Genomic DNA, 27919 nt, shown 5'->3' on the forward strand with positions numbered 1-27919 from the left:
TTGGCCTCCTGTTCTTTTTTTCTTAGTGGTAGACCCAAACTTAACCAATCTACTAGAAATCAAGAAGTGCTTGTTCTCATGAACTTGTGAGCAATTACTGATATTGTTATAGGGATGAAACTTGCCCAATATGTTTTTTTGGATTTATCTCCCCAAAGCACAGAGCAGTCTGGATGATGGACTCTCCACCTCAGTGGCACAGAAAAATACAGAGAATCTCCTGTCTTCAAAGCATCAAAGTTCTTGTTTTGGATACTTCTAAAGCTTTTTTTGACAGATGAGATTCTGACTAGTAACACAGATGACACTAGGCAGGGAGACCTGTGAGATTTGGGAGGTCTCCATCTTCCAGGCATCATCAGCAAAGTCTTTACCAAACAAGTACCTTTAATATGCAGGAGAATAAACATACTTCTGGAGAAGAATTTCCCTGTCTCTGCATCAACATATGTTAGCAGAGGATCATAGTTTTAGTGCTCCTAAACTTTAAATATATTGTGTGTATTTATAGAAGAAACAATTACCTTACAAATGTCTTCATTTGTATATGATGATCAATGCTGGGGGAAAAAAAAAAAAGCTTCAAAACAACTGAAATCAATGCATCATGTTTTATAACAGTCCGTACTATCACAATTGCTCTAATCAGCTCTTTTCCTGTCTTAATTGATCATGCATAGCAAATCACAAGTTTAGAACAGCCTTTCCCAGAAGGGACTACTATAAAATTATATGCAGTCTAAACATAAAACATAAAGGTCATATTTCAGAAGAGAAGTCTGGGAGATGATGAGGTACTTAACTGAAACAGGTCAGAAGCCAAACCTCATTTCAAACTAAGATTAAATCTGAGATAGCTTCAAGTTCAGAGGTTTCGTGAGCAGGTTTTTCTTTTATGACTTTTTTTTACACAAACTAGAATTAAGAGCCCAACTAGGCATGTTTTCTGAAAAATAAAATAGCCATTAGTTTCAAGAAACCAAAACCAATAAATAAACATGTTTTATCTCCAAGCTAATGCTCTTCCAGTACTTCCAAAACCAGAAAGAAATAAAGCTTGAAAAGATAAGTTATCCTCTCAGTAAAATTATCTCCCAAGAACCTGGCAACTTTGTGCTCTAAAATTAAATTAACATTTTTTGTTTTGTGTGTCACGCTTCAATTAAGTAGAAAGAATATTAATCATATACAACAGGAGTGTATTTAACATGAGATAATAGGTTGGATTTTGGGACTTCGCTGCTCTGGTTGTGATGCAAACCCAGAAGGATCTGTAGCTTGTTCATGCCTTTGGAAATGGAAGGGGTGGGAGTCATCCATAGTGTATTTATCAACTGGAAAAATGACTAGAAAGGCACTTGAAGAGAGCTTGGAACAGTCTTTCTTCTGCAAACTGCTGAATCTCTGCCTGGCACTGAAAACAACAGGGTAAAAATGACAACTGAATCTCTGAGAGGGATCTAAAATCTTTACAATACAGACCATGAAATGCTCTATGCCTAAGGGGAAAAAAAAGTCCTTCTGCGTCTTGAAAATGTGACCTGTTTGGAAAAGTACGCAACTGTTTCATGCATAGGTACCAAACTCCTATGCAACTACATATTTTTGAAAATCCCAATTGTCACTGGCTTTGAAAAATCTGCCCCAGGAGATGTGAACTAGCAGCTTTTTCCTTGCAAAGGGAAGAGAATGATGCTCTGGTGGTTTTGGCACTAGAGAAGTCAAGAACTCTGTGTTTTCCTTTCAACTTTGCCATTGTTTTTGACAAATCACTTACACTTGTGAGCTTTAATTTCCCATCTTTAACTAAGGAATGACCCACTTCCCTTGCTTACAGACATGGCTGTGAAAATAAGAGGAGCTATATTAACAAATGTAAGGTCTTCCAGGCAAAGCAGCATCTCTTCATTAGATGGCTATACAGCGGGCGGTGGGGCTGGCTCTCTAGCGGTAATGAAGGAATGCTACACTAGAGAAAATGCATGTAGATTTGTGCTCTGGGCAACGCCTTCTTGAATGACAAAGTTTAATAGCTAGTTCATCCACACTAATGAATGACACAGGTGTGAAAAGATTAATTTAGATGCATTTCCAAAATATCAAGACCTTAGGCTCCCAGGCTGCCAAAATTTTACTGGAAATCTCATGGGAGTTACAGTACTGACTACTTCTGCCGTTTCAGCACTTCCAACTTTAGCTAAGAATTGGAATCTTAGAATGTAATAGGAAAAAAATTAATGGGATTTGTCAGGAACTTCAAAGAAGTTTGGCCCTATAAGTAGGGAATGATCCAAGATTGGCAAGATATATATATAGAAAGAAATGTGTGTGTGTGTGTATATATATATATTTTTTTCTCTTGTCAAAGAAGTTTCTTAATTACAAAACAAGCAGAAGCAGAAAACAGGAGGGAAAAAGAAAAAGCTCTAACTTGCCACATGGTCAGGAGCAGTTGGAAAAAGAGGGAAAAAAGCTCCCTTCTTGTGTTTCAACTGAAAGTTTTTATTTATTAGAGATGATTTAAACCCTAAAAATCTCAAAAGATTAGAATAGAAAACAATAGTGGTTAGATGTGTCACCTTTTCAGAGGAGACAAAAAAAAAGATGAAAAAAGGGGAAAAAAAATTCTCCACGCGTAAACCAAATGCTGTAGTAAATCATTACATGTGCTAATAAATCAGTGTGATGCTGATAAAACGTCTTTGGCTTCTTTGAGTCACATTTCAAAAAGGTTTTTAAACTGGTGGTTACATCCTGTCTGTGATATGTAGTTGTATAACTAATCAGGTGGGCCAAAAAAGTATCAATAAATAAATCTTTAAAAAACATAAAATGGGATTTGGCTCAAAGGACAAAAGGACCTGTGCAAGAAATTTCCACATTAAAAAAACATTGCTCTTTCTGAATCCTGGGGTGAAGAAACAGTTTGAAATGAAACAGACAATTCCATAATTTTAGGGGGAAAGTATTTATCATAAAAGAGACAAGTTCACCAAAACATCCAGTCCAAGTTTAATTTAGAAAAAAATTTCTCAGTCCCTTGCTCAACTTTGCGAGCAGTCTTAAGTTGGAGTGTGGTGGATTCCAGGGCTTGGGAAAGATTTAAGCTGTCTGCGTAAGTGCTGTGATTACAGATTTTGTGATCCAAAGTTATTTTTGTTTTTATTTCAACTCCAGAGATCCAAGAGGCTAATTTTGAGCATGGGCCCTCTTTTCTCAGAGCTGTGCAATACATGGCAAGACATCATTCCCTCCAAAGTATTTGCAACTGCAATTGCAAAGACGCTAAGCAGTGGCAAAGTTTTCCAAAAATCAGAAAGGACCAACAGAAATATCCCAAAATGGGCACCTGGGCACTCTGTTTTGGCAAGATTGGACTATCCTGGTCTCCAATAGTGCAATAGGTCTGCAGTGGGGCTCTGGTTTGAATTTGGCTCCCCTCAGGCCCAGGGCCACCCTTTGGCCCTTAGGTCACCTATTCCAGGTGCCCTCGCAACAGATCTGCCAGGTATTTCATGTACTTTATTTTCATGGGTTCCCTGCAAGAACAGGGACCACCAGCTGTGTTGGACCTACTCTTCACAGTTCTCTTTTGGAGCATGAAATGTGAGGGGAGCCTCATGGTTGGAAGACAGTTTGAAGTATCTCCACCTCTTTCTGGTTGGGATTTAAAATATCACAGGTGAACCCCTGGTCCTATTTGAAATTCATGAGTTTTGTCTTGGATTTTAATGGGGCTGTGATTTTTTTTTTTTAAATAGCACTGCATTTCCTTTGACCTATTGAGCTTTTTTTTAAAACATCAAAAGCCTGTATTTTATCCAGCCTGACTTCTCACTTTCTATAACATGAAGCTTGGCTCAAAATGAGCCAGGGTATCCTATAGGTGGTAAAAAGAGTTACCTTGAGCTAAGTTTCTGTATTTTTTTTCTAGTTCCGCTGCTAAAGTGGAAATAAAAAAGGAGTAACAAGATAGTAAACAAAGAATGGAGTGAAGAGGCTGGAACAAGACTTTTGAAAACACAAATGACGAGTTTGTGTTCAGGCATAGTCTTCTGTAAAGATCTGGTCACTTTGTTAGCTAAGCAAGGTCCCTACCCTTTAGACTGAAGGACATTTTTATTTTTTGTTCTTGTTTTCCCCACTACCATCATGCTGTTGCATGGCATGTGGCTATTTTTCTGTTGATGAAACTACTGGGAAAAAATGGTACGAAAAACACTGCCGGATAACTGCATATTACATGTGCATGAAAAATCTGTGCTGACATGACTCTAGTGTTTTGCAGGTGAGGTCATTACAACAGCAGAACATATCTTTTGGTTTTTGACTCTTGGAAAGACATCAAGCTTGGAATCGGGAAAGGGGAGAGAGGGGGGGACCTCTGTCTTTGGAATATAGTTCATTCTCACTTCATACTTTTAATGCCGCTGATGACCACCATTAAGTCCAATCCTGTGGCCAGAGTGCAGCCAGCTCAGAAACACGGAGCCAAGGACCCAAGGTGCACAGGCCCAGCGAACACGCCGGGGCTTTGCTGTTCACGGTCTCCTGCTGCAGAGTAGCACACAAGCCCAGGAGCTGCTGGGTGATACGTAGGGCGCAGGGGACTGACACTAGGGATTCAGCAGTGTGGGATTTTTCTGGGACTGGAAGCTGTGATGTCCAGTGTTTTTGCTAGGCCTTGCTGACAATTTTCCATTTTCAAGATCCTGATGAAAGTTCAACATTCAAGATGGCAAACAGTGAAACAACTGGGAAAACGTTAGGCACAACTTTTGCAAAGGGCATGCTTCTGTCCTCATTTTATCGCATGAGAGACCAATGTGACTAACTGTGGCCATTTATATATCTGGCTGTATAATTTTATGACCTTAATTATACAGAATTGTAGTTATAGGTATATGTTAAGAGATGCAATAAATCTCAAAGAGAATAAGACAGTCGATCAGAAAGAAACATTCCCACTATTTCTGCCATTGCAAAATTGGTACTGTGTTAGTGTAGAAGTCTGTCCTTGTCTGAATCTGCTGGGATGAGTTGCCAGCAGAGACAGAAAATGACAACTCGTGGTGTTGTACCTATCTTCCTGCGCCCATTTAGATAGCTAATTTAAACCACAGTGGTGATAAAAACAGACTTTGTTGCACAAGCCTGGACAATATCTCCTTCTAAGCTAAAACTTCGACCCTTCTGCAGGCCCTCTTAGTAATTCTAAATAGATCAAATCCTGATGAAAACTTCCTTAAAATCTGGGTTTGGGTCATTCAAATGGGAAAACAGGCAAAAAGCCTGTGTCCAGCTTTGACCTTCCTTTGGTTAGTGTGATTGGATCCTAAGACTTGGGTTTTGGTCCATTTTGATAAACAGAGCTGACAAGCACAACCTGGTTAATACATTCTGCATCTGAAAATGGAATAAAGAAAAGATCTATTTCTTCAGAGGATACAAGTCTGAGATTAAGAAGAATAAAATTACTAGGAGCTTACTCTAAAAATAACATAAGGCTCATCTTTCTTTAATCCATACCCAGAAGTGACCTAGACTCTGAGAGAATACAAGCTTTTCAAGACAGTTTCAGAGTTTCTATGAGCTCATGACCCTTTGTGTAATCGGTATTATATGTGAAATTGTTTTGCAGTGAACTAGGAAATGATCACTATCCAGCATGTCACTGGGGACTCTTTCAAACTGTATAATTAGAATAATTTCACTTGTATTGGGCAGGGCAGAGATTCAAAAAGCAATTCAGAGGCAAAAGGGCAAGCAGCCAGACCATGCTATGTGGAGCTGAGTTATGTACTTTGAATTTTATTACTCTTCCACGTAGAATCTGGCAGTTGACTATTTAGCAAATACTGCTATTTGTCTGCAAACTCTTCTGAAATTGTACCAGTCTGCTCGAGTTCAATACAATTGAGCTAGGAATGGCTAGGAATAGTTTGCAGGAAATATAATGCAGAAAGTTATGGTTTGGAAACTGTATGACAGAGACTATCAAAAACTAAGACAGCTGGTGCAAAGGGGCCCTTTCTAAACTATAATGAAAACAGAGGAAAGCATGTAGAGTTCGTTTCCACCAGTGTAAAAGTGGGAACGGAGTGATGCTTTACACCCAGGACATCCATGAACTTTGTTCCTGGTTTGGCCATCAATTTCCTAGCAATAATTGGCTAATTACTTTAATAACCTCTTTGCAGAATGTGTTTAAATTATCTGTTGCAGTGCATTCATATAATCTTCATCCATTAATGTTTATAAAGAGAGGAAAATTTCATTTGGAAGGAGGAATAAATTCTCTGCAGAACTCCAGGAGACAAAGCTCCATGTTTTCATGAGCGGTTCATGAAGTTTTGTGATTGGTTTTCCCCGTACATCATCTCTGAATTGTATCCCTTCCTAGCTTTCTTTCCTTAGTGCCTTCTAGGCCTCAATGAAGTGTTTGCTCAGCCACACCGAGCCACATGCTTCTCTCCCTTTGGGAATATTTGTCTTTTACTTGTTACAAGGAAGATCTGCAGCCTTAGAGGAAAGATATAAACACAAATTAACCCCCCAGGGATTGTGTTTACTGCGTTGGTCACACAGTTTGCTTTAGAGTTAGTTCCCTGTACCTCAGACTTCTGCAGCTGCAAAAGGAGTCTAGTATAGTAAAAAGTCTCTTGTTTTATTTCTTATTCCATAGTAATACAAATATGTAAGTAACCTTTCTACAACAATACAATAAATATGGGTGATGACAAGTGATTCTCTTGAAACCTAGAAAGAGTTTAAGATGTGGAGGCAAAATCCAACCATAGATGCCTTAGTGTAAGTCTGGATGTTCCTGCTCTTGGTTTTATTAGCATGATGGTACCTGCTCCTCCTCTTCGAAGTGTGCAACTGAAGGTGGCAGAAAGAGGATGTCTGTCAGTAAAAGATACCCTGGTTTGCTGCACTGGACCCTAAATCCTTGTAAGGAAGCAGTTGTCTTAGTTTCAGTTATCTCTTGTGGGTGTTTGTTTTGTTTTGTTTCTGTTTTTTTTAGTTTTCAACATTTTGGAAAACATAACCTGCTAACGCTGCTGTATGTTTGTCCTTTCCTAGTGAAAAAACATCTTCACCTTTCCATCTTTCTTGGTGTTTTGTCTGGCACTGGATTAACCTTTTTAAGTGCAGAAAAATGCCTATCTTATGTTTAATCCTGAATACCTAAACCTGGGGCTGCCTTTTAAAGTATTCCTCATGTGAAGTATTCTCCTCTGCTAAAACCTCCAGTGTTCCCAGCAGCCTGCCCAAGCACAGCAGGGCCTGAATGGTTCAATGCTGCGCGAATGAGCGTTCTGGCCTGAGTACAGATGAGAACCTCGTCCTTCCTACTTTTTCTGTGGTATTTTCACCCTTCGTTAAGCTGGGATGAATTGTGTCTGGCCTAGTTTTCAGGAGCTAAGATGGTGCTAGGTGTGACTCCTAGAACCGACAAATCGGGCCACTAGCCTCTCTCTATCTCGGTTCCTTACTAAAAAGGGAAGAATAGTAACACAAAATTTACGAGGGTGTTTTGAGAGATAATTTATCCTTGTAAAGTGCTTTGAAGAGCATCAGCATTATATAAATACCGCCTGACAGGCAAGTCAAAAAAAGCCTGCTAAGAGCAAATTAAAACCAATTGACCTAGCAAGAAGTTAGTCCTTCCATTATGATAGCAGCTCTGCTCTGATAAAAGCAAGAATTCAAACAAGTTGATGATTTCATCTCCTTGGCATGGAGATTACAGCACAGCTGCACAGCTGAGATGTCACAATAGAAAGCAAATGCTTACAAAAAGTTGTTCTCTATATTTTTGGCTTGTAAATGTAAACTGCCCGTACTACCCATACATGCTGGGAATGTCAACAGTGGCTTGAGTGTACAACTATTCCCTCTAATCCAGGGCAATATCAAATTACAAGTGATAAATCCTCACAGTTTCGGAACCTCAAAGCAGAAGGACCAGTATCTGGAAGGATTTTATAATGGCTTGGGCAATATATGTATAAAAGAGAATAAACTTTCTCTGCCAGAAGAGCAGAACAGGTGAACTGAATTAACCTTTCTCTCTTTCCTGTTGCTATGATTCAGAATATGGTGGGGTTTCTTCCTCTGGCCTTCCCACACAATGGGGGGGGGGGCGGGGGGGGGAAGAATAAATGGTAGAAGTGGCTTGTAGGGTTGTAGTTTGCAGTACTATCCAATTTAAAGTGCTGTTCAGTGTAGGAGGCTGACAAATGGTCAAGTTTCTTAGGAAAAAACCCTTTTGAACCCTTTGGAGGGTATGACTGCAGCTGTGCTTTGTACATTTGTGCTTTGTACATTTGTTGGGGAGCTCAAGTGCAAGTTCCTCTTGCATTGCAAGTCCATAGTCCTGTTAGCACACTGGTCCAACGTGGCAACGGAGTTCCCTCTTCATATGAAAAAATGCATTTTTATTGAAAACAAAGAATTTCCAAAAGGCAGATATAACAGAGTTTGGGGACAGCTTCCAGTTCTCAGGGATGAGATGGGGTTTTTTTTAATTTGGACAGATAATCCCATAACAGTGGGACTTTGAGTAGCTTATCAGTTGCTCTTTATTCCAGATTTTAGACCACTGCTCACCCCTGGTATCCTCTCATCCATTCATTACCTCTGTAGTTCATAGGTGTACAGCTATATATGACATGTAAGAGCCCAGCCTGCTCTAGGGTTCTCAGTATGGTTGTCCTTGGAATATCTAGGACATACCTAGAAATATCCAATACAATAATATTTGTCTGGAACTCTGATTTGCCGCTAAATTTTCTTTAAAATGTGAGAGTTGGAGTAAGGGAGACAGAAAAAGGGAATACTTAGATGACCTGAAAAGTATTATCACTAATTTGTAATATGAACCTGAAGTCTGTAAAATGATGACAAGTATGTGAAATTCTAAGATTCTGGCTGACATTTCAGAGTACAAATATCCACAGCTTCATCCAGATTGCAAAATATTAATGATTTCAAATGGAAAAATCTAATGGGCCAAACACTGGTTTCCCTTTTCTATTTTAGGGACACCTAAAATATGTTTTTTGTTGTTTTCTAAGAGAAACTAAGCTTATTCAGGAAGTGAAATGATTCAAGTTTAAAAATATGAAGTATTAAATATAAAACCCAAACTCAAGCCTCAACAGTATGCAGGCACAGTCAATTTTAAGATAAACATAATGGTCCAGGTTCTCATCAAGTTGAAACTGGCATTTTTTTATTAAGAAAGAATCTGGTTCAAAATGCTTAAAATCATAATGCTTAAATATTTTTCCTGGCATTGTAGATTACTAACCAATATATAGTAGCTTAACACTTACAGTGACTTTTTCTCAGTTGCACTTTCTGCTTCTTGAGATTATTCCAGAACAGTAAGGTTGGGTTTAACACCACCAAATGCAATAATGATATTCAAGGTAACTCTCAGGAGCAACTTTTCTAGAAGTCCTTCAAAAAATTATTAATTCATAACTTTTCCTAATATAAATGGATGGATCTCCATTCTCCTTTCCGCTCACAGATACTAGAATTTCTTTAGACTTTCTGAGTCTAATTTTTTAAGATAAAGCAGGCAGCATGCCAGCCTCATGGTCAGGTGCAGTAATCCAATGAGTGTATAATTTTCAATCGCACACTCACAAATTAAACTGCAGCTGCTGCCCACAGTTAACCTGATCTGCTCACGGAGACATCATTAGGGAAAATCAATTAATTTTTCCATTCTCCTGAACGGTGCTGAAGTTGAATAGGAGAAGGAGGAACAGAAAAGGGGGGGGGGGGAAGACTTCTGTGTCTATTGTCTTGGAAAGATAAAACCAATGGTATTGAGTGGCCAGGTTAAAGTAGGTCAGTTACAACTAGAAAGAAAGGAGATACAAGTAGTTTGTATTACATTTTATAAATGAAAATGAGAGCTAGTCAACCATGAAACAAACCTGCTTGGTACTCAAGCACGACTTCCTTGCTTTTTCACCACATACTTTTTCCATGTACTTCTGCTGTATAATCCTGGGTTGAGATTAGTTAAAGGTGAATGGAAAATGTTGTATTTCAGCCTGCCCTGAAAAACCTGATGCTGACTTAAAATTCCTTAAAGTTCAGAGATTTGTTAAAATTCATTATAAATAAACTGTAAAATGTGCCTTTGGATAATAGAGTCTGTTACAGTAGGATTTTCTTTATCATGAGCCAGACATGGCAAAAATAAAGAAGCCACTTAACTGAAAGTCATTGCACAGGGCAGAAGATAAGACTTCTGAAGTACAATCCATTCAGATGGCTTTTATGAAATAATATGAAGCTGAGTGCATCCTGAGTTTTAAAGGACATTAAGAATACCTTTTTTTTTTTTAAGGATGGACATTTCAATTTGGTTATATCAACCGTTTTTAGATATGTTGTATTTGATGTTCTCTACAAAAAATGAACTTACCTCGTTGGTTAAGAAGATAAAATGCCCAACTCAAAACACTGATTTTTTTTTTTTCAAATTTTTGCTTGAAGATGGATGTTTTGATGGTAATCTGAAAGGAATCAAAGAACTGAGCTGGTCAGAGAGAACTAACCCTATATAAAACATCAGTACTGAAACTTTAATGAACTAAATGTTTGTTATAAATATGTGTTCTTATGGGATTGCTAATTGCAAGCAAAATACAGAAAAATCAATTTAGGAAAAATAACCTTAACTATAGTTTTTCTAAAAATGTTGCAATAGAATGTGATTTAATTAGATGCAAATTTTTAAATATAAACTGTATAAACAAGTATGTCTTGGCTAGAACACAGATTCATCAAATGTTTCAAGCATTAATCCATATATTGATAGAGTTTTCAGACAACTGGTAAAATATGATTCAAAGTCAACTGAATTTCTTTCTTGAAAGCATCGGTTGGGTAGCGTAAGAAAATCAGAAATGTTCTGGTTTAGAAAATGATATACAGATGTATTACTTGGCATTTGACTAAAGGTAAATATACAATCAGTTTAATAGCTATCCTCTATCTGAGGATCGTATCCTGCTTTGACAGGGACAATCAACTTAAATGACCTCTCTCCTTCTGACATCTGTGATATACGTTCATGATTCATAATTGCAGCATAACTGAATGAATGACTCTGAAAATCCATCTATACTGCAGGTGTTTTTCCCCAAGACGCTGAGGATGCAATAGGTGGTGTGACAGCCCTGTGCCATCTCAGAGGGTGCACAAAAGCCACAGCAACAAATAGAAAAGGGGTATATAATATGCCCTTTCCATGTCCTGATATGACCCATTTTTCCGAATCATGAGGAAAAACTAACCAAGAGATTTCAAAATCTATAATTTGCAATGAAAAAAGGGATCAGACTGGGGGTGTGGGGAATCCCTCACTCTGCCTCCTGGCCTCCTTCAAATCCAAACAAATACAAAACCCCATGTTTCGAGCTGGGATACCAGCAGGTACAAACCATACATTTAGTCAGAGATCATTATCAGCCCTACCAGATACTATAAGAGACCTGAGCAATCACATCACTAAGTAATTAACTAAGTAATCAATCAATTAATTATAAAGGAAAGTTACTCTTGTAACACAAATCAGTTTAAGAGCTCTAGTTTCAGAAATGAAGTATTTACTAAAAGAACTAAAGAAACAGAGCCATCGTTGTTTGCAGGAGAGACTCTGCTATTCTTAATTAAAGTTTCTGAGTGTAGGTAGCACTCAGATGACCAAAGAGCAAACCATCAGCTGGTGTGAACGAGCACAGTGCTGGGATTTGCACTCCTTGTGGCACTTGACAACCTGGACCTAGACTTCCACTATTAACAGAAAAGTCCCAGAACATTTAAAATAAAGTTTCATTTTTTTATTTGATAAAGATATCCAAACATATTTTTTTCTCCCTACAATTTTTTATTTTTCCTCAGTTCTTTCAAGACCTGAGCATCAGTGAGATCACTTGTGCTCCGTGAGGCTTGAGCTGCAGGTTACAAGCATCACAAGCACTGCCTCCAGGAGCTGAGATAGTCTGGAGAATGGACTTGTTGAATAACGAACAAAATGAGAAGTTGGTTCAGAAAGAGTGGTTCAAAAAATGTTTTTGCTTTACACAACACTGAGTCATGGCTCCAATTTCATAGCTTAGCAGCTCCTAGATTTAGACTACGCAGAAAGCTGCTCCCTAGGACTGCCAGCAAAGGTCCTATTTTTATTCAGCACAGTGACTCTTACTTTATCCTCAGCCCAGACTAAAAAGCATTAGCCATAAAGAGTAATATGAAAGAACATACAAGAGGATAATCTGTGTTCGGTCATTTAGGACAAATCCATTGGTTCGGTTTCTGGATCTGCACTTGACTTTGAGCATTGCTGAAATGAGTCATGTAATTTTTTGTAACTATCCATCATCTGTAAAGTGGGGTAACATGTCCTTTGCTTGTCTTGTCTACTTAGAGTGCTAATATTTCTAAACAAAATTTACATAACTAGCACATTTCAACACAGTTTGACTTGTAATCCATTTCCTTGCTAATTTTTCCTGTTAGGGTCACATCTGAATAAATATGGATTTAATGTGAAAAGCAAAGATCTGTGCTCTAGGTACCAAAATGGTGTCGCTGGTCCCAGTAATTTGCTAACGCAGCAGCAAAAGCTTTAACTAGGATGTGGCTTTGCATAGGATGCATGCTTTACTTTGCCTACCTGTGTGCCTATTTGCATGCAGCAAAGGTTAAGGAACCTGGGCCATGAGTTCTGTTACTGTATATGAAATAAAATTGCATACATTTTGTTCATATATTGAATATAATTAAAACAAGTAAAACATATGAAGCAGCATGAATTTCTGCTGAGGAATGGAAAGTGACTTTTTTTCTGGAAGGGTACAATATAAGGCTTTGGATGATTTGCTTGCAAAGGCCATAATGGATGGGGGAAACAATTTTTCAATGAATTCTCGAAGCCTGATATAAAGTTGCTGCTTTCCATATTGACGTCATTGATGGATTTCTGCGTGAATGCTGCTGTGGTCTGTCTGCACTGAGACAATTGCAGAATAGCAGTCCGTGTGACTGTGTTGCTGAGTCAAGCTAATGCTATTAACTGAAATAATCAAAGACTTCAAACCTAAAAAGGAGTGTCTTTCTATGCTTTATGATTTGTAGTGGATATCTTTCATGCAGGCTGGCCTTTTTCTAATTAACTTTGAAAAGCCAAACTTCAAACAGTTTTGTCTAAGGCAATATGAAAGTCAGTGTTCCTGACTGCACCATTATCACAGTTCTGCAAGCACAGGGAGATACCTCTCGGTATTGTTTGGATAGGTAGGTATTTATTAGGAGTTCATTAATTGTTCATTGGATTAAATGAAATGTACATCTAGGAAAATCTAAAGATTTCTAAGAGTGGACTGCAAAAAAAAGATAGTGTTTGCTAGTATCGTATTCTGTGACGGAAGTAGGCTTGGACTAGGAAATATCATTAAATACTTTTTTGTTAAACAAAGTAGTGCTAAAGCATTACTAAAAGCTAATATTTGTACACCAGATTTTAATATATCATTCTTATTGACAAGTCCAAGAGCTGACTTTCCACTCAGTTTCCCAGGCTGGAGTCTGATATATTAGTAAATGCCCTCTGCAGCTGTGTCTAACTGCTGAGTTACCTCGGCTTTCGGTGACCAGACAGCAAACTGAAAATGTTTGATATGTGCCAGCAAGGTAGTGTGCCTTGCAAAATAAGGTCCTCAAGCCTCACACTTAGAGGGATGTAGAAAAAGGGGTGAAAGAGAATATGAGTAGCAATGCCTGACACTACTGTTTTTTCAAATGCAGCCTACATACATTACGTGCCTGTGCAGACACTTGCACACAAATGGCAAAAGGCACAGGTCTCCTCCCACAGCCAAACCTCGAGCAACTGCCCCAAGCTTCATAGTATTAAAACTGATCAAGTTTACTCTCTTTTTTTCCTTCCTTAAGCTAAATCAATTCTCCTATTCTCCCATTAAAAAAAAAAAAAGGCCTGAAACCTACTCTCCAGCACATACGATTTCACTTCAACAAGTAAATTTTTTCAGTGTTCTAAGTAGCCAAAACCAGGAGTTTATAAAGGGGAGATGAGGACAACTCTAACAATAGCATTATCAGGGCACTTATCATGTGAATTTATTATCCTTATTATTAACCAAATGGAATGCTGGGAGACAGATTGAGAAATGTCTGATTTATATTTATAGGTGCATTCAGGCCCTAGAGTTGTGTAGAAATACTTCTTTAAATGACATCAGTCAAAGAATAAATCCTATTTATTAGTGTTTTAGGGTTGCCATATCAAAGCAGAGCTAAACATTGTACATATCCTGGCAATTGATGGACTTGGACAATCAACTTCTTTTGGCAAATTAAGAGTAGATTCTGAAGAAATGCCCTATTTCTTAAACACTATTGCATAAGTGAAGGATCTTACATTGGGTGTGCCTTTTCAGCTGTCATGATTCACATACTTCAGGCAATACCCTTCAGAGAATTACATGCAAGATGCTACGGTTTTATGCCACATTGAAATGGATGCTGGGAAATCTGCACTTGTGTCATTCTGTAATGTGTGCACTGCAATTCCGTGATTGGTGACAGCTCCTGTGTCACCAAAACAACGATAGGAGAACAGGACACAAAGGAGAAAAAGGGAAACTAATATCATTTCAGAGCTATAAAAATGTGGGAAATGATGCCCTCCATGAGGTTTCTGTTGTATTTTCAAGGGCATCTAAGTAGGCATCTAACTGATATCATGTTAACTATCGAAGAGTTGAACATCTTTTCTAGTACTCAGGCTCCTTCTGGAGTGAGTCAAGGGAAAAAGCAGTGATTCATTCAGTCTGATGGGACAAACTGCCCTCTGAAGGTACCTTTATTTCTCAAGTAACACTTCAATGTAAAGAAGAGTGTTGCCCTGTACTCTCCAGCACTTTACCAAGCTTGGTTAAAAGTATCTCAGGGTATGATGCTTTCGTAAGAAGAATATTCAACAGGCTGCTAGATCACATCATCATTTTGGCTACTTTCTTCTTAGAAATCATTCCAGTTGTGTGGCTTGGGAGGTGCTTGTGGCTCCTCCGGGTTACGGGAAAGGTGTGCTTATTGTTCTTTGACAGCAGGTAATCCTGCAATGAGAAGAAATCAAAGGCGTAGCAGACTGAGGAGAACAATGAAAATGTGTTTAATTCCCTTTCCAGGAAGAGGCCACAGGAAAAGTGTTTGATAAATAACGTCACGAGTTTTCTTCTGTGATGAAAGAAGAGCCTTAATACCTCAAATATGCCAAAATTATGTTTATACTGCCCAGCGTTTTATGTTACCTAGGAAACACGACTATTTGCTTCCTTAGAAAGAATAAATTTTGGCTAGCAATTTGCTCAGAGATGGTAGAGTTGCATCCTTTCTGTGGAGCGGGCAATCCAAATTCAGACCAGGAAGAGAAGCTGAAGCAGAGGAGCAGCGGTGTTGCGTGCAGAGAGCTGCAGAAGTTTGTCTGGTGCCACAGCTAGACGGAGGTCTGGAAGATGGTCTTGGATGAATAAAGAAAATAATCTAGAGAATGGGTAAAATAGCGCTAGTCTGTCAGTAAGAGACTAAGTGCAAGAACCTCATGTAAAAAAAGTCATTTTACACCAAAACTCCTAAGCAGAAGATGGACTGCTCAAGTACAGATAAAACGCACCACATGGGGAGTGAAGCAGGGGTAGAGAACTCACCTGTCCTGAGCCTCCTTTGAGCTGGTTGGATTTTGTGCACCTGTGGCTTATCAGCAAGGCATATGCATTTTGCAAAGCTGGCTCTGTCTCTGTTTCCATGTGAGCTTGCTGGATGTTCTCCCAGTTTCACAGAGCCCTGGAGTATGTGTTCTTGTAATCGTATGTTTGATTGCATGTTTGACTAGTAACACTGCTGCATTTTAACACTTCCAGCAGGAAGATTCATCTGTATAGACCTGATCAGTGACAAACCTGTTCTTTTGACAGTAGTAAAAAAAATACATATTGAGATGTCTTTACATGGATATGAACAAGAATGGATAAAAGCAGATGTCAGTAATTTAATTGGCTTAGTCTTTTGTTCTGTGCTGAGTCAGACAAAGGGCTCAGAAATCTGTCGTTATGCAGCTTTTCTTACCTATCAAGTCTGCATCTATTATACTGAGGTAGCATATTTTTAATCCCCTCTGCTCAGGATGACCACATGGTTGTGAGATGGCATTGCCATAAATAAACACTTAATTGCGAGGGCCTCATTTGGATATTAGGAGATTAAACATAACGGATTCTAACACAGCATAGCTAAATGCGGGGTACTGGCCATATTCTTCTGTGTATCTAGGGAGGGGACACTTCACACAGTCTGTGTGATGCCGAGCGACTTGCGTTTTATCAAGGAGTGAACCAGATCCTCATAGAGGTGTTTGATTTTTTTAGCAGTTTGTTCCCATTATAACAAGAATGTAAGACCTGCAGAGAAGCAACAGTTGACATTTTTGTTCTATTTTTCTCAACAGATCAGTTAGGATGGAAAGCTAAAGTTTATTTTGTTAGTCTTTCCCCTAGGAGATGGTTTTGAAATTCACTAGGTTTTTTCTAACTTTACTGAAACGGGGTAAGGGATGATATAGCTGAAATGATACTATGGTGACATAACAAAGAGCAGTAAAGGTCAGACTGGATTAATTTGCTACAGGATCAGCTGGAGAATATTAAACCTCTTAACTGTAATCCTTTGATAACCAGTCCTATAATGTAAGCATCAGTGTACATCCAATAACATCCATGTTAATTACTTCAGAATTGTGTGTTTGATTTTTAATCAAAAGGCAAATTTTAAAGGATGACTATAAGCCCCCAAACAGTTAAAATAATGTTTTTCAAATAAAAAGACTATTTTTATGAGGTAGCTAGGGAAAAGTCAGCCTGGAAAATATCCTTATGAAGGAAGCATCTATCACAAGTCAAAAATGTTATCGTTGGTCCCTGGGGAGATTCAGCCTAGGTACAAACAGAAGTGAAATATTTGGTGCTGAGTTTTGACAGGCAAAGTGTGGATTTTGCAATTTAAGGTGTTTTATCAAGGTGGATCTGAGTGGTTTGCTCCGAACCTTGGGAAAGTGTGCAAAACTCCTGTAAATCTAAGTTCTGAGGACAAGGAGGGGTGTGTGTGTGTGTACACACAATTTAATGTGGATGGGGAGTGGGCAGCTGCTTTGGGTGAGGTCTGCAGGAGCGTTTTCTTACGAAGCTGAGCCGTGTCCTCCGGGGACGTGTCTGCGAGCTCCCGCTGCCCCTCCTGCCGGCAGCGCTGCTGGGGCAAAGCCCACTTGCACGACTGCCTCGAGCCCATCGGAGCAGAGAGTGTTTGTGCCAACCATGTAGGAGTTCATCTGTTATGTGGACAAATGCTCAGAAAACATCAGACTGTGACCCACACATTTTTTTAACCATACCAGAAATAGTTAACCACCCTTTAAAGCAAGAGCACTTGTGTGTGCGCTGCAGAGCTTGTGTGCTCAAATGTCTTCCAGAAAGGTGAAAAAAATGCTCCAAGTCTTAACTGAAAAATTGGGGAGGGAAAAAAGGAGTCTGCAAGTTGATAACAACCTATCTCTGAGCGAAAACATGACGCTTTGCCTTTACCGGGAGCAGTGAAGTGCTAAAGTCTTGAAAATCTGCCCAATTCTTTGGTGCCTAAATAGGAATTTAGAGGTACAATTTTAAGCATGCACAGTGTAACAGTTATAGCTCAGATTAGTAAACCCATCTCTCCTTCTCACTCTGAAAGAACAGAGATCAGTTTGGAGTGAATCTGAATGGTATGATCCAATTTTCAACAGAAAGGGCAAACCCTGTTTTTCCTTCAACTAGCTTGCAAAGCCCTAAAGTCTTTGGGGGAAAAAAAAATCCCATGGGTACTCTGAGAAAATATTTACATGTGACTTCAGTCCCAAATGTGCTGTAAAAGGCTGGATGTACCCGGTTACAACAGTCTCCTCTCTGATCCTAGGAATGCTATCGTTTCATAAAATAATCTTGGATTTCCATAACTTTTTTTGTACTTCCTTTTTGGGGAAAGTTGCTAGAAACGGTTGGAGGTAGACAAATACATTCAACTGATTGCTGGGCCAAGGCATACCGTTCTTCCGATACAAAATAACTTAAATTTCTTGAGACGAATGTCTGAAAATAATCCAAGAGCCACATTTCTCTGGCATCCAGCTGTTCTGCGCAGTGTTTTGCACAGCTGCATTCAGTTCATTGCTCCAACCTTCCCCTAAAAGCTCAGGTGAGGTGCCTGAAGTGTGTTTATACCTGTTGCCTGATAGATAAGGGGCTGAATTCCTGCTTACCAAGTGCAGGGAGAGCAACTCACATCCCTTGGGCACTATCGTCTTGGCAGGTGATGCTGCTGCAATAACAACCTGCTTCAGCAGGGCTAGCTAGCTCGGGCAGCTCTGCGCCACGCGGCTTGCTGCCTTGTTACTGCTGTCCTCAGGACCTGTGTAGCCTGCTCTAACATAAGGCAGCACACATGTACTTTTGGTCTCCTATTCCCACAGCTCTTTGGTGTTTTTATTTCCATAACATGCCCATGATGTAGGGGAGATTTTTAGACATTAGAGGTAGTGAAGCAGGGTTAAAGGGTTCACCTGGCAAAGCTATATTCCAAAAGAACTATATTCCTAGTCATCGGATGCAAAGAGGAAAGGAGGTTTTAAACTGTTACTAGTGCTGTTGAGGACAGCAGAGCTAGACAGCTCAGAAAGTGCTAAAAACATTGGGAAGTGCAGCAAAAGGCAAAGGACAGAACCACAGAGATGCTGGTTATTTTATTTCCAGTGGGTGTACTCACTGGGACTGTGTTTCTACATTCAGTCCTTCTACTCTTCTGTTTCTGTAAAGTACTTCAAAAGACTCGAACCAGCTTCTGAAGGATTACTGCTATAGAATGAGATAAAGTTGGCACAGTATCTTGAAGCTGAATTTGACCTGTGTGAGCCAAGCTCAGTGGGATGCGTTGGGATGTATAGCAGCAGGGCCTGGGTTAATGGCTCTGACTCTCCAAAGGCAGCCGTTCACCAGAACGATTAGTGCTTCAATGACCTCTAGATCGGCAATTTTAGTCCATCTCCATTTTACTTCTAGTTACATGTCTTTAACTCCATTATTTGTCCACGCTGTCCAATCCTTTGTTGGGCAGAGCTGTCCCTTGGCATAAATGAGTCCTGTTAAAAAGTATGTTCATTTGGGATGGATGCCGTAGTTGTGAATCCATGCCAACCCTGGTTGTCCACCTAGCACAGGCATTTTGTGTCTAGCACCACATCATGCTATACAGAAGTGGCAAAAGAAATGAATCAGAGGTGAAAATGAGTTTGGGAGATCTCTTTGGACTGACTTGCAGCTTTTGGTGTATTCTAATTTTCAGGCCCTTACTTGTTTGGTAAGTACTAAGTTCCAAACTGAATGCTGCCATCAAAACCAAAATCCTAGGACAAACCCACGAGAAGCAGCACAAACTTTCTACTGATAACTGATCCCAATATGTTATTGTCCTGTAAAAAAACAAACAAACAAAACCCCCCAGAAAGTTGACCTCAGGGGCAATTCTTGCCTTGGGTTGTGCTGTAATGCAATAGGATTTATAAATCTTTAATTGCAGTTGGTTTGCTATAAATGCTTAATGACAACATGATGTCCAAATGGCTGTTGGAGGGTATTAGTGACTAGGCAGAGTTACAAAGCTGCAGTGCTGTAAATAACCTAGGAATAGGCAGGATAAGAAAGATTCACATTTTCTCCTTTGCATCTGTTCTAAATATGCACCAGGGATAATGGGGTGTGTGGTTTATGTGTGTGCATGTGTGCACGGCTGTGAGCCTGTGTGCAGAATTACATAATGACAGTCCCATCAGCTTGCCTGGGAAATTTTAGGTTGCGTGGGAAGGAAATAACATCATTTGAAATTGCTTTTAATTAAACCTTTAAATGTTTGTTTAGTCAAAGAAATGCTCAGAGCTCACAACTCATTCCTTTGCAGAGGGCTCACTTTTGATGACTTAACTGGTGCCTTCTGCACAGAGCTGAGCTTAGAAGGAGGCTCCAAGTCAAGATGGCAAGACCGTGTTGGCCGCAGACCCCATCCTGCCGGGTGCCCATGAGCGACTGCACGACTGTTCGGCCTCCCCTTCACCAGGGTAGGAGTGTACGTTGCTGGAATCTCACCCTTCACAGCCAAGGTTTTTGTTGTTCTCTAGGTCCCTTTCTCACCCCTTTGGAAACAAAGTAGGGGGGTGGAGAGATTAGGGAGAGGAGAGCACCCAGTCAGGTCTATTACTCTGTTCTGGCTCAACCTGCCTGGATTAATTGTCCTTTTGGTTAAGAGTTGGCTTCTGTATGCAGATCAGTTAAAAAGAAGCTTTGCATAATGATGCTTTTTATGTGGAAGAAGGGAAAGGAAAGGAGCACCAGACAAGCTCACGGCTGTCTTCACTCGTGTGCCTTTCTTGAAGCTTTTACTCTGCATCATTTACCCTGGGTAAATCAATTGCCAGAATATTAGTGCTTTGCTTCCTTGTTTACTCTGAAAGATTATGTCCCATTAGCGGATTTGTCTTGTAATTGAACTGAAATGTAAAATGCCAATGTCTGTCCATTCAGGTTGTCAAGAATTAACTGCTGCAGACATTTCTGTCCTCTTTTGAAACATTTTGATTGAGCATAATTAATCCAACTGAACTGATAGGATGATGGATGCTTCCAGCCACAATGGTTTGCAGGGGGAAGCCAGGCTGGACGCACATATCATAACAAGATAAAGAGGTAATGACAGACAGCGGCTTCTGTTTTCACAGCGGATTTTTTTCTCTGTAAGCCTACATCTCAGTGGCAAAGCATAAAATCTCACTGAGGGCCAATTTCAGAAACCACTGAAGTACACCCTTGTGTCAGGTCCTCCCTGGAGCACCCTGAAAGCACACATTCAACTTTGAGCTTAGTGTTAGTTCAGAGTCTGGGCCTAACTGGCTTCACCTGTGGCAGAGTACAGGCTGCCACTGACCTGAACAGAAGTGTTACCAGATCAGAGATGTTTCACTGCTACCACTCTCCCAGGCACTTTCTCTCCAAAATTACAGCATACAATCAAACTGGCAGGGAAAAGCTGCAGAAGAAGCAGAACATGTCCTTCGCACATTGCATTAATGCAGCAGCAGATGGGGGTTCTGCCTCACGCTGGATTCTTGAGTCTGCAAAGTATAAGAAGTTGCAATGCTGACAGGCAAACTTTGAAGTTTCGTAAGAGAGGGAGACATGGCACGTTAAGCACTGATCACTGTCATTTAACAAAAAAAAAATAGTGAGTTCAGATGACGTGCATGCACAGTCTCATTGTCTGAAGGAGCCACAGTGAATCCGAAAGAAGAATTGCCATGATGACAGGAAAAGTCTTCCCAGTGCTAAAACCGCTGGGCTTTGCTAGGCTAATCAGGGTTTTCTGGTGATTGCATGAGACACTCTGGGTTGCCATTCTCCTTCTGTCCAGCCTGGTCTTTTCCACTGCTGTTTACTTACTATTTTCATAATCTTGTCCTCCACATCTGCTCTGAAGGCTCAGGGCCAAAGCAGTGATTGAGGGCTGAAGTGGAGTGTTTATTATTTGCTGGGTAATGAAAGAGGAGATGCTGCTGCAGTGGCTAGTCTAGCAGGTACCCAGACACAGGGCTCTGGTAAAAACATGAGAATTGTTCTGGCTTAGCAGTTGGCCTGAGTTATTTTGATGTCTTCACCTTTTTTCTGGTGTTGTTTTTAATCCTTTTCTATAAACAATCAAAGATGAAAGGTTTTGTGAAATGAGGACAAGTAGATGCTTTGCAGTTCTTCAGGGCACAGCCTTAAAGTTCAGTTCACAGAGGCGTCACTGTTCTAGTTTACCAGAAGTATATAAGCCTCTTGTCACTGACCAAAATTAAGTTAGAAATCTTGGTTTTTTTTTTTTTAAAAAAAAGGTATTATTGTGGTTAGTTCCTCTAACCGATCCTGGAATCACAGAAGCATGTAACAATGAATAAAAGGAAAAAAATCAGAAGATATGGGTCATCACGTGCCTTTATTTTCAAATACGATGAAGAGAAAATCATTTAGTGTCTCTTTCAGGTGTGCAAACATGAGCTAAAGTTTAACTCAACTTCTGTGGTTTCCACAAGCTCTTGGGCGTTGTGCACACCTCTCATTTTAAGTCAAGAGGCAAAATAAAATTATGCCTGAAGAGATCAAAGAATTTGTTCCAGTTGGATTTCTGAGAGCAGAACTGCAGCTTTCTGCAAAATAGACTGGAAGGTCAGCAAGCATATAGCTTGGGGAGTAATATTCTGCTTTATTATATAACTCGTATCTCTGGAATTAAAGCTTAATCCCAAACTGTGGCTTGGAGTACAAATCAGAAAGGACTTGCCTACATTATCAGTAACAGAGCCACCCTGCTTTTTAATGGTACGGTAACAGGTATAAGCAGGGGGGATGTTTTTTAATCTGAGCCACCATGTAAGGGAAATGAAGCTGCTAGTTCTCCTTTGCTGCAAGCCTAGAGCAGCTGTCCAGAAAATAAAGGTTCTTGCCAGCACTTTCATGAAACACATCGAGTTTTGTATGGCATCGGGTGCCAAACATGCTGCTGATAGAAGCAATAAATCCACATCCAAAACCTAAAAATAATATTGGGATTGTTTTAAATTAAGGTTACGGAATATGGATTTAATTAGACCCTGCATGGATTCTGAATAGCAATTATTACATATTTGTTCAGGTTTAAGTATTTTTATAGGATTTTTTTTTAATCCTGTTAGAATATTTTTCCTATGGGATGGGGATCATCTTTGTGAGAGGAAGAATGGTCTTGTGGTTAAGGCTGGCCTGAGACTTAGGAGATCTGTGTTCGATTCCTGGCTCTGCCACAGATACCCTGTGTGAGCTTGGGTAAGTCATTTAACAGCCAGCTTTCTTTCTTAAAATAAAATTCCAAGTCCCATTTAAGCATCTAAAAGATGTGGCTGTCGAACTGCTGAGCGCTCAACATTAAAAAAAAAAAAAAAAAAAAAATAGAGAAAGAAGAAGAAAGCTGGCTGCCTATGTAAGAGTTGTCTTCTTTTGGTCCCTTCAGTGCATACTGAGAATTTCTGAAAATCTGTCTCTTCGTGTCTCTATTCTTCATCTGTGGAGCAGAAATCGTAATATTCCTCTAGTACACAAGGATTCTGAAAGTGCTAGTAAGGCTGTAGATGGGGCGTAAGATTGGGATGAAGTTAAAATGATGTTACTTAGACTTTTATAACACTGGGTGAAAATATGAGAAATGTCATTGCTTCTCACCAAACTGGTTTGCCTATTGCTGCAAACAACCCATCAAAAGGAATTGGCGGGGGGAGTCTTCCCGGCACAAACGTGTTGTCTGAGTTTGAACTTGGCAGACTGGTGGCATGAGTTATGGACCTCATGCGTATTTGTTTATTGCTCCCTCCAGAAGCTCAATTTTCAAACAGATCACTCAAAATGTTGACTCATTCTGCCCCTTGTTTGAACCAAATGACAACCGTGAAGCCGTTGGCAGCTTTGAAGCGACCTTGCAGCGCGTTCAGAACCTGCGCCAGGTCGGGCTAGACTCGCGCTCGCTGCCGAGCAGCATTTTGTGCCGGGCTTCTGGAGATGGCTACTACGCCGAGCCCCGCTCCTGGCTGCCAAACCAATACGTACTGTTCGGAGTCTCGTCCTGATTGTTTTCCAAGTTCCATATATAATTGGTGAGCCAAAAACTTCAATTGCAACATCAACAGTTCTTCAGTATGCATTTGCAATCAGCAGAAATTGGTTGTGGCATGATACAGGGAACTCAGAAAGACTGAGGAAAATCAGATATACAAGCATTTATTTAGTTATTTAGGACAAGAGAGCGTAAGAAAGAAATTTCTTAAAACACGTTACCTGATTAAATACAGGTTCCTGATTAAAAATGTTTGTATTGTTGCAATCCACAGGAGTGCTTCACAAAAAAAAAAAAAAAAAAAAAAAAGTGAATGAATTTATACCTCTACTAGTATGAATTAATTTGACCTCTGTTTTTATTGATTTAAAACAAAAAAAAAAAAACTGATTTGTCTTGACAGCTCCACCTGTGTCTGTAGAGGGCGAAAGGACCATGACATAAGACAGATGTCCTGTAGTTAACACACAGGCAAGGTGGTATGGTCCAGTCTTACAAATTACATACATGCAGTGAGAGAATACTGGTGACAAGTGACTAGCAACGAAACAATTATTAAATGAAAACTGGGTAGCAGGGATTAAAATTACAGAAGAGATCAACAGCATATAAGAATAAGGCGGGCAGTAAATTAACTGACAAACTGATGCCAAATAAAATTTTCTTTTTGAGGATGCAGGAAGTCAACACACAGCAAAGCCAGCTCTGGAGCTGCAGAAAATAGTTCTGAGTATAGCAGGATTAACGTGCAAAGTCCAAGACCATGGGTGTAGGTTCGCAAGGTCAGAGCATATTCTGGCTGGAGGGAACCCTCTGCTCAAAGCAGGGCCGACTTCAAAGCCAGACCAAGTTGCTCAGGATCTCATCTAATAGAGATTTGGATATCTCTAAGGGTGGATTTCACAGCCTCTCTGGACTCCTGTTCACTGTCAAGGTAATAATTTTTTTCCCTGTATCTAATCAGAATTTCCCTTGCTGCAACCTGTGTCTGCTGCTGCTCGTCCTCTCACTGTGCACTTTGAGTAGAGCCTGGCCCTGCCTCCCATACGACTCCCATTAGGTATTTGAAGGCAGCAATTAAAACCATCTTCAGCTACTAAAACACAAAGCTCTTCCTGAGTAGCCTTTCAGACAGCTGTGCGAAGGATTAATATTTTCCTCTGCTATCAAATGATGTGTTGCCATCACCCTGTGATGTGCTCATGTGCTCCTGTTCACTAGGTGTGGATAAGCAGCTCTGGGTTTATCTAAATTTTAAAATACACAGATTTTACCAGTGGCTCAGGCAAGTACCTGATCCCTTAAATGGCTGGAGGCTGGGTGAGCGTGCAGAGGAAGGATGACCATGTACTTGCCGACTTGTCCTTGTACTTTTAGCAACCCCCAGTATTGGCTTCCTCTGGGGACAAGACACTGGACCGGGAGAACGTCTGGTCTGTTAGAATCGCTGGTTTTATGTTATAATACGTTGTGATCGTGTTGTGATCGTTCCCTGATGTCAGGGAAAGCTTTAGGGATAAGAATGCAACCTGATGCCTTTCTCGTTAACATAAGTATTTGCAGAATTGTATATTCAAGCCAGGTGGGAGCAAGCTACCTTCTCCTTGTCTTTTCCAAACTCTTCCTTTTTGTGGATGGGCTTATCCTTCTAGCAGCCACAGGGGCTGCTACCACAGTTCTCCCACTACTAATTCTAGTGGCACTGGCACAATTGCAGAAGGAAAGTCTATCAATCAGTCCTGTGCCCATTTCCAGTGGATTTTCTTTCTTTCTTTTTTTTTTTTTTTTGTAAGCAGCATGTGCCCTGGAATGTAAAGAATGTACCCGTGTGGATTTCCATTCATTTCTGCCGGCCAATACACCAGTGTTTTGCCTTGGAGCTTGGCCAGAATGGAACATATTTGCAATATATTTCCTGAGTCACTTATGGTGTTTGGGTGAGCTTTCCTCCAACAGCTGTGAAGGAATCGAAAGATGGAAACAGAGATCTGGTCATCCTGCCCGCCGCGAGCAGAAGCTGTGAGCGGTACAGGGCGAAGCTGGCCAGCGAGCAGATCTTTCACATGGATCCCAGACTTTCCTTGATGGAGTCAGTGGCATCCCCCAATGGCCATTCCTCCTTGTTTTGGAAGGAGTTACAATCCACACTAGCCGGATTTAAGTTGTTTAAATGGAATTCCCCTGCAGTAAACAGAGAGAAGGCACCTCACAAAGAGCTAGACAGAATCCCATAATACTCACTACTTCTGTGAGTTTGCATTCACTTTGAGCTAGGATTTTTCTTTTCCTTAGTGAAAGTTGAGCTCACCTTCGGAAGTACAATTTACACAGAGATTTCCTTTAGGGTACTAAGCTCAACGTAAGACCTGCAGAATTTTTTAAAGCCTCCCATCAGCTCCAATATCAATTTATCTTAGTAGCGTAGGGTGAGTTTATTACATTTTCTCATGGTTTCATCATTTGTAAACTTCACTCTTAAGACAATTGGATTTTTGTATGTGCATAAACTTTTGTGGGACCTCAGCTCATGAAATGTTTTTTCCCAACATTTTAGCTGAAGGAATAGAAAGAAAATGGGAATTTCCCAGGGCATTCAGCATCCTGCAGGCTTGGAGCTTTAATTGGGATCTTAGAGGGCAGAGGTGGTATTTTATATCCTGTTCAATGCCAAATGCATGGCTGGCACCAAGCTAATCATCTACCTCAAAGCAATGTTACAAGGGCAGTGTCAGATCAAAGAGATTTAAAAATGAAGAAAACTGTATGAAAGCTTGGTATTACCAATGTACTCCAGTGACGTGGGCAATACAAGAGCCTGGTCTTTCAGACATGAAAACTAATGAGGCCTCTCAGGCTAGGAAACATACTGCCCAATGGCCCGTGCTCCAGAATTGCCCCCAAAGCTTGTTACTGCTAGAGAGAAACTTGAATAAAAAGCTGAGGATGTCCACCTGGCCATGTCCAGAATTGCTGTTTGATTTCTTTGATCTATGATGATTTAAATGAATACAAATATATTTGAAACAGTAACTTACATCAGTAAAATAATTTTGAAATACTCATCAAACCCCCAGCCTCCAATAGTAATGACTCTACTTCTCATTTAATATTCCTTTTCATCTCTAGCTCTTGGGCCCCATTAGGCCAAGGTGACCGGGAAAAGAAAGGATCTTGTAGGAAAAAGAACCATGTTCCAAATAGAGTGCATCACATCTCTCCAAACTTCAAGGGGCATCTCACTTTTAGCAGGGGTTTGCTTTGCTGCTTTATGCTTTTGAAAGAGTTAAAAGCTAAATCTCAGTCTGTTTACAACGAAGAAAGAGCCTGAGATGTGTCACCTCATATGACTGATGGATTAGTTTTCTTTTCTGATTGATCTCAAGAAAGTCACTCAAGATTCATTTGCCAGAGGCAAACACCTGAAATGAGATTGTCATTATTCAGTTCCCAGCACATCAGGGGAGTCCTAACAGTAATGACACCACTGGGCACTCCTTTAGTGCCTATCTTCAGGATGTTGCAAAGTACTTTATCAATAAGAATTAATTAGTTCTTACCACGTATACAGTGGGAGGTCAGTGTTATAAGCCCTGTTTTAAAGCTGAGAAAATGAAGGCACAGAGAATTTGAGTGACACTTGACAAGACACTTTATGATGGACAAAACCAGGAATACATTTTCCACCTTCCCGTTATCATTTTGCCACCTCTCTTCCCTCCTCCTCCAATTGCAAGAGCACCGGAAATCGTTCAGTGAGGTGTGCTGCAAGGTTTCTTTGAGCTGGTTACAGTTTAATCACCCTAGAAGCAGCAATAATTTGCCATATGGACGGACAATGTCATTCAATTTCAGTTATAAAATCTATGCGACCCAAACAAATTCAAGCATACTTTCGCATTAAGCACTTAATTTTTGGTTCTTCCTTCCATGTAAAGACACTCTTTGTTGGATGATTCAATTTAGGTGGAGTCCAAGATGCGATCTGTTTGCAGGTAGAGTTATATTCCCACCTTTACTAGACTTCCCTTTTGCTTCCTACACAGTACTTTGAACATGATACAGTCCAGTAATTAGATTGCTGACGAAGAAAAGGGATTTGATCATGGAGACAAAG

The 27919-nt window shown here is 40.1% G+C and overlaps 1 long non-coding RNA gene across 4 annotated transcripts in view; it reads right to left on the reverse strand.

Moving 5' to 3' along the window:
- LOC112982555 (uncharacterized) overlaps nt 1–27919 on the reverse strand; it is a 180145-nt gene that overhangs the window by 49625 nt on the left and 102601 nt on the right. For all 4 annotated transcript variants that reach the window (XR_010392193.1, XR_010392194.1, XR_010392191.1 and 1 more), the window contains exons 3-4: nt 10457–10547; nt 525–560 (exon numbers count right to left, since the gene is read on the reverse strand). This is a non-coding gene — a long non-coding RNA (uncharacterized LOC112982555). The remainder of the gene's footprint in view (nt 1–524; nt 561–10456; nt 10548–27919) is intronic.

This window comes from Dromaius novaehollandiae, chromosome 18 (assembly GCF_036370855.1).
Source record: "Dromaius novaehollandiae isolate bDroNov1 chromosome 18, bDroNov1.hap1, whole genome shotgun sequence".
Lineage (NCBI taxonomy): Eukaryota > Metazoa > Chordata > Aves > Casuariiformes > Dromaiidae > Dromaius > Dromaius novaehollandiae.